The 17,220-nt window shown below is 41.4% G+C and overlaps 1 protein-coding gene across 10 annotated transcripts in view; it reads right to left on the bottom strand.

Moving 5' to 3' along the window:
* Nucleotides 1-16,777, bottom strand: part of MAP4 (microtubule associated protein 4) — a 118,054-nt gene extending 101,277 nt beyond the window's left edge. For all 10 annotated transcript variants that reach the window (XM_080934449.1, XM_080934452.1, XM_080934453.1 and 7 more), the window contains exon 1: nt 16,644-16,777. The gene's annotated coding sequence lies outside the window, so the exon portion shown is untranslated. The remainder of the gene's footprint in view (nt 1-16,643) is intronic.
* Nucleotides 16,778-17,220: the final 443 nt, after the last annotated feature.

Raw genomic sequence — 17,220 nt, 5'->3', positions numbered from 1 at the left:
GAGCACCGACTGCTCTTCCAGAGGTCCTGAGTTCAAATTCCAGCAACAACATGGTAGCTCTCAACCATCTATAATAAAATTCAATGCCCTCTTCTGGTATGTCCAAAGACACCTACAGTGTATATAATAAAATAAATAAATCTTAAAAAAAAAAAAAAACAACTCGATAAACCTGATTCCTTGGAAGGACATTAATGTTCACTCATATTGTTATTTCCCTACTTCTGACCTTTAGTGTAGTCACTTTCAAAACAAATTTTCATTTTAATACTGGTCTTTCTTGAACATTTGTTGATCTTGTCAATAAAGAAAGAAATTGGGCCAGGAAAGGTGGAACATTTCTTTAATCCCAGCACTCAGGAGACAGAGGCAGGCAAATTTCTGAGTTCCAGACCAGCCTGGTCTACATGGTCTACAGAGCAAGTTCCAAAATAGCCAGGACTAACACAGAAATGCTGTCTCAAAAGAGAGAGAGAGAGAGAAGGAAGGAAGGAAGGAAGGAAGGGGGAGGGGAGGTAAGAAAAGGAAAGGAAAACAAAGAAAAACATGACTTAGATCAGTCCAAAAGTATACCATAAACCCTATAAGTAGGGCTGTAGAGAGCACTGAATGTTCTTCCAGGAGACCTGAATTCAATTCCAAGGACCCACATAGCAGCTCACAACAAACATACATGCTGGCAATGCACATAAAATGATTATTTCAAAACTATGAATAAATTTTACATGTCTAAACATAAATAAATCCTATCCAAGAAGATATTGATTAAAAATGGACAAAATAACCCTTCAACACATTTATTCTAAAATTCCTTTAATCATGGCAATTCCAGTCAGACCATTTGAGGATCTCAGGGTTAAAACTTACATCCTTCAACCAGTCTCAAGGACATAAACCAGAGCATGGTCTGTTGTATTTTCTAGTCAAGATGATAAACACAAGTCACCAAAAAAAAAGGGGGGGGGGAATAATAAGTACTTTCTAAATACTTGTTGTGAAACTTGTCTTATGTGAAAACCTAATATATACTGATTACATTATACTTAATGAAAGAGATCTCATTCAAGCACATTCTCAAATTAACCCTAATGGGATATATTTAAAAAGGAACTAGGCAACTAAAAAAAAAAAAAAAAAAAAAAAAAAATAGTATAAACAGCAAGTGGAGTAAAGGTCCTACTTGGTTTTTGTTTCTTTCTTTTTTTTTTTTTTTTTTTTTTTTTTTTAGGTAGGGTCGCACTCTGTAGCCCAGTCTGACCTCAAACTCACAGAGATCCATCTACTTCTGCCTCTGACCTCTGAGATTAAAGCTGTACACAACATTCAGCTACAAATTCTATCTGTGATTTTTGGCTTCACTGGATGAGTCAGCCAACTGTGGAATCATTGTCCTTATTCAGAAGCAACAGGTGAATGAATGGGGATTAAAAATATCACATCAGTAATAATAAACCTTCTGGCAAATATGAAATTACTATAGGTCACAACCCTTCAGAGTAAGCTTAGTGATTACTCCATCACTAAGAACACAGTGGATTTGATCCAAAACAAGTTTAATGCTGATTTCAGGTCAGGAATCAAAGTAACCATGAAGATGAAGTAATGTTGCCAGTTATTTGAAAGTAAAAACTAGAAGATCAGTTTAAGACCAAGATGGGTTACCTGAAATAGTCTCCAAAAGAAAGAGAGAAGGAAAGAAGGAAGGAAGGAAGTAGGGAGGGAGGGAGGGAGGGAGGGGGGGGGAGGGGGAGGGGGAGAGGGAGAGAGAGAGAGAGAGAGAGAAAGAAAGAAAGAAAGAAAGAAAGAAAGAAAGAAAGAAAGAAAAAAAGAAAGAAAGAAAGAAGGAAAGAAAGAAAAAAAGATGCAACAAATTATTTATGGTATTTCATCAATTTGACCCAAAAAAGAACTAAAGGAAAAATAATTTTTTGAGGACAGGTGATAGATCATCAAGTAAAGGTGCTTGCTTGCCATCAAACCTAACAACTTGAGTTTGCTCCCTGGAACCTTCATGGTAAAGGAGAACTGACTACACTGTACACTTCCTATACATACCCATGCCATAGTACATAGAAAACAAAATGTGATACACTTTTTAAAATTTTATAACCTTAAACACATAAGAAACTAGTGAATGTAAGTTTAATTCCTGGGCTCAAATGGTGGAGAAAGATTCTTCTCTCACTCTGTCCTCCATTCATTTGCTTATTGTCTAAGTGGGTGTGTGTTCATGTACAAGTCATATTTTAGTTAAGCCTGCTACATGAAGCTAGATAGGTAATACTAAAAATCCCAAATATAAAATATGTATTTCCTAATAAACCTGAACTTCTGAAAATACAGAAAAACTACTATGGAAAAGATTTAAATAATTGTGGCTTGTGTTTTTGCAAATTCTAGCAAAAACTTAATGATAGGGCTCACTGAAACAAACTATTAGTATCTCCTATTTCCTCCAAGAATGAAGAAAGCCATTATTATCTCTTTTGAAGAGTATAATGACCCCTTTTCAAATATTATGAAAAATAAGCAAAATTTTTTGTAAAAAGGCATTTGAGCCAGGCTTTACCGAAGCATATGCCTACAGTCATAGCTTTTAAAAGACAGAGGTAGAAGGACAGGAATTCAAGTCTTACATAGTAAATTCAAGGCTCTCCTGGGTTATGTAGTGGGAGTAGAGGCTCATAATTCCAGCACTACCACATGTTTCAAGCCAGCCTATACTACAGTGTGAGGCCAAATCATAAAAACAGAAAACCATTTTAAAAGTATCCATATATGGACCTTTTACCTGCATGTATGTCTTTATACCATGTATATTCAGCACCTTCGGAGAAACTGAATCTCCTGGAACTATATAGTTATTGATAGTTATAAGCCACCTTACGGGTGCTGGACTATGGGTCTCTGGAAGAACCATTGGTGCTCTTAACCCATTAGTCAGCTCTCCAGCCCAAAAACTTTGTTGTTGTTTTGAGACAGTCTTACTATGAACTGGCTGGCCTGTAATTCATGAAGATCTGCCTGCCTCTGCCCTCTGTTGTACCAGAGAAAGGAGAGAGGGAGGCAATCGGGCTTTTACAGGGAATGCCGTTTCCACAGAAAACACTAATCTGACACCAAATCCATATATGCAAAAAATAAAATTCTTTAATTTGGATCTCTAAGTAGTACCTTCCCAGAATTTTAAATGTTATCTCCTTAATTCTCTAATCATGTTAATCAGTAACAACACTACTGATTTTGTAAATAAGGAGAGAGATTCTCAGCTCAGCCAAGAATCTATTTTGTGGTAAAAGAAGATGATCCCTGGGTCGTCTGTATCTAGCCTCATGATAATCTACCTACTTACTGACTACTATATTGTGTGCTACTGGTAACTGCAATGTAAATTAGCCTCTGGCTCTTAAACCAATCCACGGTTGAAAGACACCAATGTCCTAGATTGGTATCCACGAATTAAACTGCTTCATTTGCCTCTGAGGCATATACAGAGCACATAAAGTTGTTCTGAATGTCCTTCAGATATTTCCTTTGTCCCAATTATAAATGTTATCTCACTTTAGCTTGCTAAAGAACAGCTGTCTTGGTAGCCGGCAGACACTCAAAATATACCCAGCCCAAACAGCCTTCTAAAAGAGAACTTGCTAAGTTGGCTGAGTACTAGGTAACTGTCTATGAGAGACTCATTCTTGGTCATTCAAACTGATGTTTTATTTTAGGCATATGACTGCATATAATACTAATGCCATGGTTTAAGAAAATCAGATATGATTAAAACACGAAGATTACCAATTTTTTTAACCTAGAGCCTCCGGCAGGACAAGCAAGTACCCATCCACATTATACACCCAGCTCAATGACAAAAACCTTTTTTCTTTTTTTGATAATTCAAGGGTATAGTGAAATAAGCTATGGTAAGAAAATACAAACTTTCAAAAAGTAATTGATTAAATGTATCAAAAGTTTTATATTTATGACTCAGTAATTACATATATACTGAAGAATCTTAGCATAATGTGCCTGGTAGTAGTACATGCTTACAATCCCAGTACTTCAGAGGTGGAGGCAAAAAAAAAAAAAAAGCCCCCAGCTCTGACTATATATATAAAACACAGTCTTGTAATTATTATTATTGTTGTTGTTGTTATGTGCAAATACATATCTATCTACCTTTCAAAGTAAAGAAGTGTGGGAGCTAGATAAAGCAAATCTGTAATCTAGTATTGTAATCTAGTACTAGGTAGGCTGAGCAGAGAGTACGGTGAATTTGGTGCCCACCTGGGCTACTACAAAACAAAACCCTGTTTTTCAATAAAGAAGAATGTGAAAGAAATGTTTAATTCACACATTTGTGGTTTTAATGTAGAATTGTACAGTCACTTTGGAAAAGTCTAGCAATTCCAGGTTAAAAATAGGTACCAACTTTTGGCTCTCAGCTCAGAGAAGACCAAGGTGCAACTTTCTTTGGTCAGCCCAAATCCCAGTTCATCCCAGTTAAAACAACACCAGCCTTCTCCACCATGCCACATGAGTTGAACCACAATGATATCAAAGTACACCAGAGGTGAGGTCAGTGCCACCTCTACCTTGACCCCCAGGATGTGTACCTTGAGACTTTCTCGAGGGAAAAGAAAAGGCAGTGGTGGCAATACCAAGGCAACTGATTGGGAAGGTCTAAGAATGACGGTGACACTGACCACTCAGAGCAGCCCAGAGAAGTTGTTCTCTACCTCTGCCCTGACCATTAGAGCCCTCAATGAGCCATGAAGAGTGAAAGAGAAGGAAAAAAATTTTAAAAAACATGGAACATAGCAGGAATTTTGATCATACTATCAACACTGTCCAACAGATTGAGCACCTGTCTTTAGCATGAGATCTTTCTAAATAAAATTAAGTAGATCCTGTGTATTACAGTCTATAGGCTGTAATGTGGATGGCCATTCCTACTATGACATCGTAAGTGGTGATGACTGTAGCCTGGTCTTGACTACTTTATGAGTTCTTTTTTCCACCCTTTATCCCCCAAGGTTTCACTACAAACACTAGACAGGAAAGAAAGAACTGGTGTGGGGGAGAGAAAGAGATCCCTGAATCAGATTTCTTTCCTTGTGTTTCTTCTTTAAGCACAACTAACTCCATCTCTAAGGTCCTAGTATTTATATACTTTCCCAGAATTCCAAAAGTCACACAATCCCAAAAAACTGCAGCTGGCAAAAACTTGCCTCTGCTAGAGCATGAGGCAAATCATAGTCATTCTGTTATGGTTTGCATATGCTTGGCCCAGGGAGTGGCACTAGTAGAAGCTGTGGCCTTGTTGGAGGAAGTGTGTGTCACTCTGGGGGTGGACTTGGAGACACTCCTCCTAGCTGTCTGTGGATGCTCAGTCTGTTCCTGGCTTCCTTTGGATGAAGATTTAGAACTCTCAGCTCCCCCTGCACCATGACTACCTGGATGCTGCCATGCTCCCACACTGATGGTACTGGACTGAACCTCTGAACCTGTAATCCTTCCCCAATTAAATTTTGTTATTTATAAGACTTGCCTTGGTCATGTTGTCTGTTCACAGCAATAAAAACCCTAACTGAGACACATTCCAAAGCAGCCCCATATCCTTATACCTGGGGTTAAAACAAAAGTACATTATATTTCTATGTTTTTAAAGAAGCCGATATTTAAGAATTCTCATTACAATCAAAAGTGTTGTGGTGGAATGCCCAGCAACTAGGAAATATTTCAATAAAAGACCATCTAACCTCTAATGCACACCTTTAATCCTAGCACTGGCAGAGGCAGATGGATCTCTGCAAGTTCAAGGCTAGCCTGGTCTACAGAGCTAGTTCTAAGACAGCCAGGGTTACACTAAGAAACACTAACAAGGACAGGAGGGAATGGATGTTCAAGATAAATGAAACCGCTTCCTTAGAAATATAAATTGCAAGACAACCACAAGGGAAAAGATCTCCTTGTCAAAAAAGGAGACTTCAGCTTTGTAAGATTCCTGCATGTAATCTTGGCACTTAGAAAGTAAAGGCAGTAGGATCAGGAACTTAAGGCTAGCCCAGAGCATGAAACACTGGTCCCCAACCAAGTTAAAATAACAAAATGGTAAAAAAGGAGACTTATAAGAAAAACTATAATATAGGACTGGAAATGTAACTACACTGGTGGAATGTTTAATATTCACCATGTCATGGGTTCAAATACTAACACCTCATAAAACTAGGTGAGGTGGTGGTTCAAGCCTGTAACTGTAGAACTCTGGGAGTGAGTGGCCATAGGAAGATGAGAATTCTAGACCATTCTCTACTACATAGTAAGTTGAAGTCAGCCTGAACTACACTGCAGACCCTGTCAAAGGGAAAAGACAAGAGGGATGAAACACATTTTGGAAAGTGGAGAAAGATCTTTTACAAGTCCAAGAGTAGCGAAATTATGGTTAAGAATAGTGTCTGTTGGTTTCTTTGTTTCTTTTATTTATTACTTTTAAATATGTATATGTGTCTATGTACACATATGTGAATGCAGGTACCCAGAGGCCAAAAGCTTTGGATCCCCCTGTGGATGGAGTTACTAGTAGTTGTGGTCCAAAATTGGTGCTGCGAACTCAACACTGTGGGGTGGGTTGTTTGTTGTTGCTGTTTCTTTTCCGTATGACTTTGGCTTTCCTGGAACTAGCTCTGTAGACAGAGATGGACCTGCCTCTCCTTCTGCCTCCCAAATGCTGGGAGTATATCACCACTGCCCACCTTATTTTGTTTCTCTGAGATAGAATATCATAAAGTCCAGATTATCCTGAAACATATCAATTCTTTAACATGGAATGAACAGCCAACATAGCCAATGGCATTACAATTGTATTTCTAGGTTCATGAAAGTACTTTATGAGTGAGGTCAGAACACACTTCCCTAAGAAATAATACATAAAATAAATGTATGGTTCCTATTGTAACTCTCTGAAGACTCTGATACTTAGTGTTCCAAATCTCAGAAACAAAGGATAATTAAGAGGAAGACATATAAACAGTGATGGAATTTGGGAGAATTACCTTTCCTGGACTTCAGGAAACATTTCACAATAGAAAATAGGTTTAGCTAAGCAGAATGCTACTTGCCTGTAATACAGCACCTGGAGGGAGAGGGCAGGATCATCATGTCACTTGAGCTACATAAATGAGCTCAAAGACTACCCTGGGACATATAGTAAGACCTTGTAGAAAAATAAGTAAATAAAAAAATAAAGGAGGGGGGATAAAAAGGAAAGATGGCAGGCAAAATCATGGCTGCAAAAGCCTGATGGCCTGAGTTTGATTCCCAGAACCCAGTGGGAAAAGAAAACCAATTCCCAAAAAGTTGAACTCTGACCTGATCTCGGACACTTGAGTGCACATATATTCTCTCTTTCTAATAAAAAAAAAAAAAAAATTAGGGCTGGAGAGATGGCTCAGTGGTTAAGAGCACTGACTGCTCTTCCAAAGGTCCTGAGTTCAAATCTCAGCAACCACATGATGGCTCACAACCATCTGTAATAAGATCTGATGCCCTCTTCTGGTGTATCTGAGGACAGTTATAGTGTACTTATATATAATAAATAAATAAATCTTAAAAAAAAAATTAAATCTAGCAGGGTGGTAGTGGAGTCAGAGGCAGGTGGGTCTCTGAATTTGAGGCCAACCTGATCTACACAGCTAGTTCCAAGATAGCCAGGGCTACTGAGAAGCCCTGACTCAGATTTCTCTGTGTTTAAAAAAAAGCAGAGGATTGAGACTTCCCTTCAGTACTACTTTCCAAGTCATTAGTGGCCATTATGCTCCACTGCATTCCACAATTACTTCAGCATTCAAACACACATTAGGCGACAGGAAAGGAAAAACAAAGCACAAGAAATATTGGTTGCTAGGTGAGATGGCATACACCTTTAGTCCCAACACTCCTGAGGCACACACAGGTGGACCTCTGAGTTCTAGGCCAGACTGGTCTACATTAAGTAAGTTCCAGACTAGGCAGGAATAGACAGAGCATCCAATCACCTGGAAGTAGAGTTATGGATGGTTGTAAGTCAAGTGATAGGAAACAATTCCTTTTTAAAAAATTTATTTATTTATTATATATAAGTACACTGTAATTGTCTCCAGACACACCAGAAGAGGGCATCTGATCTCATTACAGATGGTTGCTGGGAACTGAACTCAGGACCTCTGGAAGAGCAGTCACTGCTCTTAACTGCTGAGCCATCTCTCCAGCCCCAAGTAGTACAATTCTTAATCTAACATGTACAGAGCTCCAGATTTGATTCCTGGCATGGCAAAAGGGAAGAGGAGCAAATTTTTAAATATGGAATTGGCAAGATGGTTCAGCCAGGTAAAGAAGACTCCCACAAAGCCTGAAGACCTTCACTGTATCCCTGAGATCCACATGGTAGAGAGAAAGAACTAAAATCCTGCAAGTTGTTCTCCAGACTCTATATACATACCATGATGATAAGCAGCCTTACAGGCACAAATGCATAGAAACAGGCACATACAAACAAAATGTTTTTTAATCTGAATACATTTCTCTAAGGATTATACATAAATGGCTGATAAGCAGTTTAGTCATAAGGAAAATCAAAACCAAAATCCTGAGATACTACTTTATACCCACTAGGATGGCTGTAATCAGAAAGACAAGGTTCTGTGAGACGTGAGAGAACTGGCACCTTCATACACTGTTACAGGATTACAAAGGGCACTTGTAAAAGGAAAGCTTGGCATTTTCTCAAAAGGTTAAACATGGTGACCATATGCCTGAAATGAAAACTTAGCAAGGCTGTTCACACCTGTAATCCCAGTTACTCATTGAAGCTAATGACATAACAGAATACCAAATTAAAGACTGGACTTTGTTTTAAGAACATACTTGGGGATTGAAGGGACACTTTATACAAAAACATAACCATAGGGGCTGGAGAGATGGCTCAGTGGTTAGAGCACTGATTGCTCTTCCAGAGGTCCTGAGTTCAATTCCCAGCAACCACATGGTGGCTCACAACCATCTGTAATGAGATGTGATGCCCTCTCCTGGTGTATCTGAAGACAGCTACAGTGTACTCATATAAATAAAATAAATCTTTAAAAAAGTTAAAAAAAATAATATTTGAATAAAGTAGAAACAACCCTATGTCTATTTATGGAGAAATGAATTAACAAAACAAAAAATAGCCACATAATGTAATAGTATTTGGGCAAAAATGAACACTTGCTACATACAACATGAATAAACCTGAAAGCATTGTACCAGTTGACACAAAATGCCATTTACTGTGTGGATTTGTTTATATAATAATAAACATGCAGAATACCAGCAGGAAAACTAGGGGTGGAGTGAATGGAGAATGACTGCTTGCTAGTGGGTATGGGGTTTCTTTGCAGGATGATGGGACATCAACCAAACACCACATAATAAGTTACAATAAGGCCAGGCACGTACCATCACACCAAGGCTATCCAAGACAATCGTGTAGGAGGAGGAAGAGGGTCCCTCAAGTGGGCAAAAGAGCCAGGACAACCCCTTTGCTCCATCTCTGTTGTTAGGATAGCCATAAATATTAAAAAAAAAAAAAAAAAAAAAAAAAAAAACCACTAAGCTACTCAGCCATAGAAAACATGCAGAAGACCTAGGACAGACCACTACAGGCTCCCTTATCTCTGCAAGTCATTTAATTCTGTAGTTAAATAGTGAGCTTTATATCTGCATTGCATCTTCATTTTTTTAATGTCAAATGACAAATCTGTGAAGACACAGTAATGGAAACCCAAGGAGTACTTATCCCAGACAAGGATCAAAAGTAACCAAAAAACACCATTCTAGGTCAAGGCAGAATGCAACAAGTTTGAAGCTACACTGGGCAGTATATATAGCAAGTTATAAGCAAAACATATACAAATATATACAGCAAAACACACTAACACAGAGACTGCAGAACTGGCTCAGCAGTTAGGAACATTTGTTCTTACAAAGGACTCCATCTGATTTCCAGTACCCACACACAAGGTACCTCTCAATCACCCAGAACCCCAGTTCCAAGGGATCTAACACCTTCTTCAGTACTCCCTGAGCACCAGACTCATACACATGGTGCAAATACATACATGCAGGCAAAACCAGTCATGCATGTTAAATAATTTTTTTAATTGTAGCACAAACATAAAATGTTCAGCAGGTAAAGGTGCCTGCCACACAACCTGACAACTGAATTTCATCTCCAGAGCCCATGGCAGAGGGGAAAAATCAACATGTAAAGTCCAATGCTTTCTCTCTTCTCCTCTTCTCCCCCACCTCTCTACTTCCCTTTCTCCCTCACATGCTCACTCAGACACGCACCTCATACTAAGTCCTCTTTACCTGAACCTCCTCCCATAAACTCAAAACTCACTTACCTTCCACCCAAAACAATACTAACTTGCCCAATTAAACATTCCTCAATCAGCCCCAGACCTAGGAAAATGGCAAAATATGTCCTCCCGTCTCATCCATTTAGTCTTGCTGCACTGACAAGGCCAGCTGGCATCAGCATCATGCACCAAGAGACAAGATGGAGGTTAGAGCACAATCTTCAGAAGTAACTTTTCCCTTCCAGAGATCAAATCAAGTGCCTTTTACTCACTGAGCTATTTCACAGGCCCCTTTTTGTATTTTTCTTTTAAGATTTAAAGGTTTTTACTTTATGTCTGAGTGGTTTTGCCTGAATGTATTACATGCTCCTGGTGCCCACAAAAGGGCATGGAGTCCCTAAAACTAGAGTTACAGATAGGTAAACAGCCAGGTGGGATGCTGAGAACAAAAGCTGGGTCATTTGCAAGAACAGCAAATGCTCTTCTCCACTGAGTCATTTCTCCACCCCTTTTGGTTTGTTTGTTTTGTTTAACAGAGACCAAGTTCCATACATTGCAGGTTGACCTGAAATGTGCTCCATAACTGATCACAATGAACTTCAGATCATCTTGCTAGGATCATAGATGTGTCCCATCCTGCCAGATTTATTGAGTGCTACAAATTTATTTCTGTAATAGTAGGCAAAGACTCTCCTGAGCTACATCCCAGTCTTGATATTCTTTCTCTAAAAATGTAAAGCACCTATATAAATATAAATAAAATGTTTCAGTTGAGTAGGGGAAATCAAAACACAAATACAGAAAGACAAAGATGTGGCTTCACAGAATTTGTAAACAACAAAACAAAACAAGGAGAGAAGAGGTAACTTAACTACCAGACAAGTATAAGTCAGCATTGAAGAGTAGCAAGAAGGCTGAGAGTGGGTCAGCACTTTAGAGACAGTTGCTCTTACAGAAGACTGGGTTTGATTCTCAGGACCCACAAGGCAGCTCAGGAACTACCTGTAACTCCAGTCCCAGGCAAACGCTCAAACACATAATAATAAATCTATCTAAACTGAAGGAAAAGAAAATATCAAGAAAAACAGAACTTGCAGACTGGGGATTATACTTCAGTTGTAAAATGTTTGCCCATAATGCCCAAGGCCCCAGGTTCAATCCCCAGTACACAGATAAACAAAGGAAGAACAAACAACTCTGAAAAGAAGGGTGATAGAGACTTTTATGTTACCAAATTGGCCTTCAAATCCTGAGCTCAAGCAATTCTCCCACTTCAGCCTCTGAATGCCTGGGACCACAAGCACAATAATTCAGCATTTCCATAACAAATAATTAACAAAACATCAGAATCAAGCAGTATCTAACAAACTGACAAACTGCAGCATGCACAGGATGATGTTTAATATAGCAAAACAGTTTAGAAATTGCATTTGAAGAAAGGTAGAGGTCAGCTATTTGGTCTGGAAAAAAAGAACTTTTGTTTATGTTTTCAAGACAGGGTTTCTCTGTGTAGCCCTGGCTATCCTGGATCTCACTCAGTAGCCCAGGCTTTCCTCAAACTCTCTGCATCCTCAGTGCCAGTATTAATGGTTTGTACTACTACAGCCTGGCCAAAAAAAAAAAAAAAAAAAAAATTAAGTAGGATAAAATAAGTGTCATTGAATAATTATAAAGTGAATATTGGCACTACACAAAATAACTGCAGATGGGAAAAAAATAATCAGAGCCACTAAGTTAAAGTTCTAACTTTCCTTCAGGAAAGCCAGTTCAGGGACAGGCATGGTGGTGCACCTTTAATGCCAGCACCTGGGAGGAAGAGGCAGGAGTCCAGCCTGGTCTATAGAGCAAGTTCCAGGACAGCCAGAGCTACACAGAGAAACTCAAAAAGACAAGCAAAAATAAAAAGGTAAGGATTATCAAGAAAAAACTTTTCAAAAATGACAAATTTAGGGCTGGTGAGATAGCTCAGCAAGGTCCTTACTTCAATCCCAAGGACCTACATGCTAGAAAGAAAAGAACCAATATCCCTAAATTATCCTCTGACCTAGACAAGAAACTTTTGACACTTAAGCACCCATATACATACCCACACACAAAATAAAAGGTCTTAAGGATAGAACTGGTAGCCAGCTCAGTTACTATCTTGAGAAATACCTGCATAAAACTGTTCAACCCAAAACATCTACAATTAAAAGCAACAACTCATAGAGACAAAGAAACTGGGAGTGATGAGCCACCTGAGCCATATAAGGATTTCCAGATTAACCTAGGTTCCTCAGACCCTACCTATCCCAGGGAAATAAAGAGGGGAGAAGGAGGGAGGTAGGAGAAGGCTGAGAAGTTAAGAGTACATAGAGTTCTGTCTTTTCTCTCAGGAGTGTGTGTGCGCACATGTGTGTGTACAAGTGTATGTATGTACATTTGAGTGTGTGAATGTGAACACATAAATGCCAAAACATGATTATGTTAGAACAACTTCAGGTATGCCTTCTACCTTGTTTGAAACAAGGTCCATTGTCTTTTGAGTTTTGTTTTGTTTTTCTGCGTGGGGGTGTTACAGTAATTTCCAACCCAAATAAGCCCATAGTAAGAAAACACAATCAGCTATATTTATAAGCTATGTGCCTAGATTTGCGCAGATCTAGCAATATACTAATTTATTCCCCAGCTATATACTTTGCTACTGGCAGTTTCTCCTGGCCACGTGGTTCTGCTCAACTCTTCTATAAATCTAAGAGTATTTCAAAATAAAAGACTTTTTAAGCTGCATTTCTTGCAGAGTGTGGTGGCATGTATCAGTATTTCCAACAAGGCTGTGGTGGTATACACCTTTAATCCTAGCACTTTAGAGGCAGAGACAGATCTGGTTCCAGTTTGAAAAATCTGGTCTACATAGTGACTTCCAGAACCCCCAGGACTACACAGAGAAACCCTGTCAAAAAGAAAAAAAAAAAAAAAAAGTGAAACAGAAGGATCTGAAGTCAACTGTTTCAAAAGACAAAAACCTTGGGTCACTGTAAAAGGAAGAAAGTGATGGCAGGCTTGGTGGCATGTGCCTCTATTGTCAGCACCTGGGAAGCAGAGGCAGATCATCATGTCAGTTTAAGTGAAATACTGCCTCAGGGGAAAAAAGGTGGGGAAAGATTACATCTACATCTATTTCTCATTTCTGATCTTCTTGCATTAATGGAAAACTAAAATTTATCACAAACTACCAATTCTTAACATTAAAAAGTGAGACTGGGAATACAGCTGAGCAGCAGAGCTTTCCCCTACCTTGTGCAAAGTTTCAGCCTTTGAACTGGGTGTAGTGTTACATGAATTCAAAGCCAGCCAGGGGCATATAATAAGACCCTGTCTCAATAATAAATAATCCACAAATTTTGAAATTGTCAACTACAAAAGTCTACAGTCAAAACTGAATCACCAAATCCAAAAACACAGTTAGGAAGAACCAATTCTCTAACTAAGGCTAAGCTATCAAGCTATAACACCAGAGCTGAATGCTGAGTTAGAACTGTGATCCTCCTAGGCAAGAAAATGGCCTGAGTCCAGGAGCTTTAGACCAGCCTGGGCAACACAAGACCCCAATCTCAGGGGAAAAAAGAAAACCCAGGTGCTTCCTTCAGTTGTCAGCAAACAATGGGAAAGGACTTTAATATAAAATGTAGCCTTATTTGTATACTTGAGATTTTAGCATAGACACACTGTTAAACATATGAATAGATTTGTTTTTAAACCTGGAAAGGGAGAATATAGGGAACACACCCCAAGCTGGGTATGGTGGCATATACCTATAATCCTAGCATTTGAAAAGCTGAAGCATGCATACTAACTGACAAAAATATATCCATATAGTTTTATACCAAAAAAGTACAAAAATATTTTGAAAAAAATCATTTAAAAAAAAAGCTGACGCATAGCTAAGCAGTGGCAGTTCATGCTCTTAATCCTGGCACTCAGGAGGCAGAAGCAGGCAGGTCTCTGAGTTCTAGGCTAACCTGGTCTATAGAGTTCCAGGACAGCAAGGGCTACACAGACAAAACCCTGTCTTGGGGCAGGGGGATGGGGTTATGTATATGGACACACACTGGTGGTTAATGCTTTTAATCTAAGGCTGCAGGTAAATCTCAGAATTCAGTGTCTGCCTGGTCTACAAATGGAGTTCTAGAACAGCCATGGTTGTTACACAGAATGGTCCTCTGACAACTCCCAAAGTTGTCCTCTGACCTCCACACTCACAAGCACTCGCACACATACACACTCAAAGTAAATGTAAAAAGTAAATAAAATACAATAAGAGACACACTTTATTTTTCAACTTTAGTGCATATGTTAACATTACATAGGAAAAGGTCAATTCACTAAGCTTCAATAGCTTGATTAAAATATCCCTGGGAACATTTCTTGCCCTAATTCCAATACTATAATCAACTGCTTTACTGATTAGGCTACCAAGAACAATGGAGTTGTTTTGGGCCAGTGGATAATTATGTCCAATTGTGTACAGAGCATCAATACTTTCAACACGTACTGGAACCTGACTCAGATCTATGCTAAGTTTGCTTCCCATCAGTGTATTGGCCTTCATTTAAAAAGCCCCTGGAAGATAGTAAGTACTAGCTCAAAAACAAACAAACAAAAACAATAGCTTTAATGACTTTAAGCTAAGTGTAAAAGGAAATTATGACTGAAATAGAAATATCACCTTTGAAAGGAAGTGGTATGAGCCGTCAGACTCCATCAATTGAAAAGCCATGAACACACTCCCAAAATGGAGAAAAAGTTACAAAGTTGCAAGTACCTGCTACATGGTACAGACTGATCGAGTCTCTTGCTTAGCAACTGCAGTGTTGTCTACAAAACACTCAGCCTGTCATAGTTAGGGCATGACAACTGTTCACCCTAAATCCATGTGCTCAGCTTGGATTCAGGATTGATTTATAAAAATAGCTGCTGCTGTTGCTGGTCTTTGAATCTCTGCGCTGATGACTGGGCAGTGTTACCCTATAGGCCTAGAGCAGCTGTATTTCCCTCACCACACCCATCGCTCTGCCTACCCAGCCAAGCTGCCACCGTCCCCCTCCCGATTGTCACCCTCCTGCACCCCTCCCCATCTCTGCACCATACTATTCTCCCTCCTCCTGGGCTGAGTGAGCAAATTACAAGCACAAATATCCCCTGATGCAATGCCACAACCATCCCTGGGAAAGAGCAGAGGCAGTTGCCAAAAGCGCAGCAGTAGGAAAATGGGCGGGAGACACTCACAGGGAGCAAGAAACACTGCAGAGGCCCTGGGGAGAAATTCTGTAACTGGACCAGCGGAGGAAAAGGAGAAAGGGGGATTCCAGCAAAAAAGCTGGGTAACACTAATCTTTCCTGAGAAGTACAGGCTACAACCCTGCTCCGGGAGGGGGCGAGTTCTGGATTCCTAAAACACAAACCTGTGGGGAAATCAGTCTCTTTCCCTAAAGCACAAATGCATTTAATCTACACAATACAAGAGATAAGCAAAACCACCCAGATACGCCCAGGAGGCAATCTCAAGTAAAGTTGAGTTCCGGCAGGAACAGTCCAAAAGAGCTCGTCCCATGTGCTAAATAAACCACAATCTCTGCCCGAGTAACGTTTCCGAAGGCCACTGCTAGCCCTGCTCCCAAAGTTTCCGGACTCCGCACCCTTAATGTGACCCCTTTGCACTCCCGAAGCCAGACACTAGATGCGCGTCAGTCCCCAAACTGTGCGGGGGCCCACGCACACAAGGGCTCGAGTTGGGTTCTCCAGACCACCCCCTCGGCCCCACCCATAACCCTCAGACAGGACACACGGAGCTCGCCTCAGTTCCCACACCCACTGACGCCCCTCCTCAAGCCTGGAGAAACGACCCCGGAGTCCTTCTGCACCCAGAACCCCACCCAAGGGCCCAGGCTGCGGTCGACCCTCGGTGCCGGGACTCAGCACATGCCCAGCCTGAGGCAAGCCCCTCGGCTCCACAACCTCAGAAGCCATGAAACAAAATCTCTGGGCCGGTCTCGCCCCCTACGGTCCCTTCACAAGGCGCCTCCGAGACTCCGAAGGTCACGCCCGCAGGCCCCCCACCAAGCCCCCTCTTGCAGCCACTCCGGCGTCCCGTAGGCGGACAGCCACCGCCCTTCCCCGCCTCAGGCGCGACCTGCGGGGGTCCCTGGCGGCCACCGCGAGAACCTAGCCCAGAGTCTCGGGGGATAGTGAGGAGGCCGACCCTCGGATCCCAATCTCACCCGCACCTACCCGCCGCCGCCGAGTCCTAGCCGGAGCCGCTGGAAGCCGGGAGAGGGCAGAGAGGAGCCGGGAGCAGCCGGGAGGAGCCGCAGAAGCCACAGAGCTAGCCGGAGGGGCGGGGCACAGGGAGGTGGCCGCTTCCTCGTCGCCCTCTTGAAGGCCGGCAAAAAGGCGGAGCGTCCTCGCCGTCAGCGGGTGCCGCCCCAACCAATGGGCGCCTCGGAAGGGCGGGCCGAGGCGCCGCGAACCAATCCACGCCGGCCCCTGCTCCTCGACCTCTCCGTGAAAGCGGCACGAGCGGCGGACCGTTGGCGATGCGCGCGTCGGGGGTCTAGACTGCGGCCTCCCGCCCGCGGATGCCTCAGCGAATGGCGAGCCTCAGGCCGCCTCCGCCGTTCTGAGATGGCCGCCGCTTCCTTTTCCAGGGAGGATGCTTAGTGTCAGGCGCACGCGGCCTGCGTGCGGGTGGGCCTGACTGGGCCCCGTCGGCCCTGACTGGTGGGCTCTATGATGTAATCTGGGAGGGGCGCAAGGCGGAGCCTTGGTCTGGCTGCTAAACCGCGAGGAACCCTGACACGGGTGCAAC

The sequence above is a fragment of the Micromys minutus genome (genome assembly GCF_963924665.1).
Source record: "Micromys minutus genome assembly, chromosome: 21".
In the NCBI taxonomy this organism is placed as follows: domain Eukaryota; kingdom Metazoa; phylum Chordata; class Mammalia; order Rodentia; family Muridae; genus Micromys; species Micromys minutus.
This window is presented reverse-complemented; position numbering and strand designations above follow the sequence as displayed.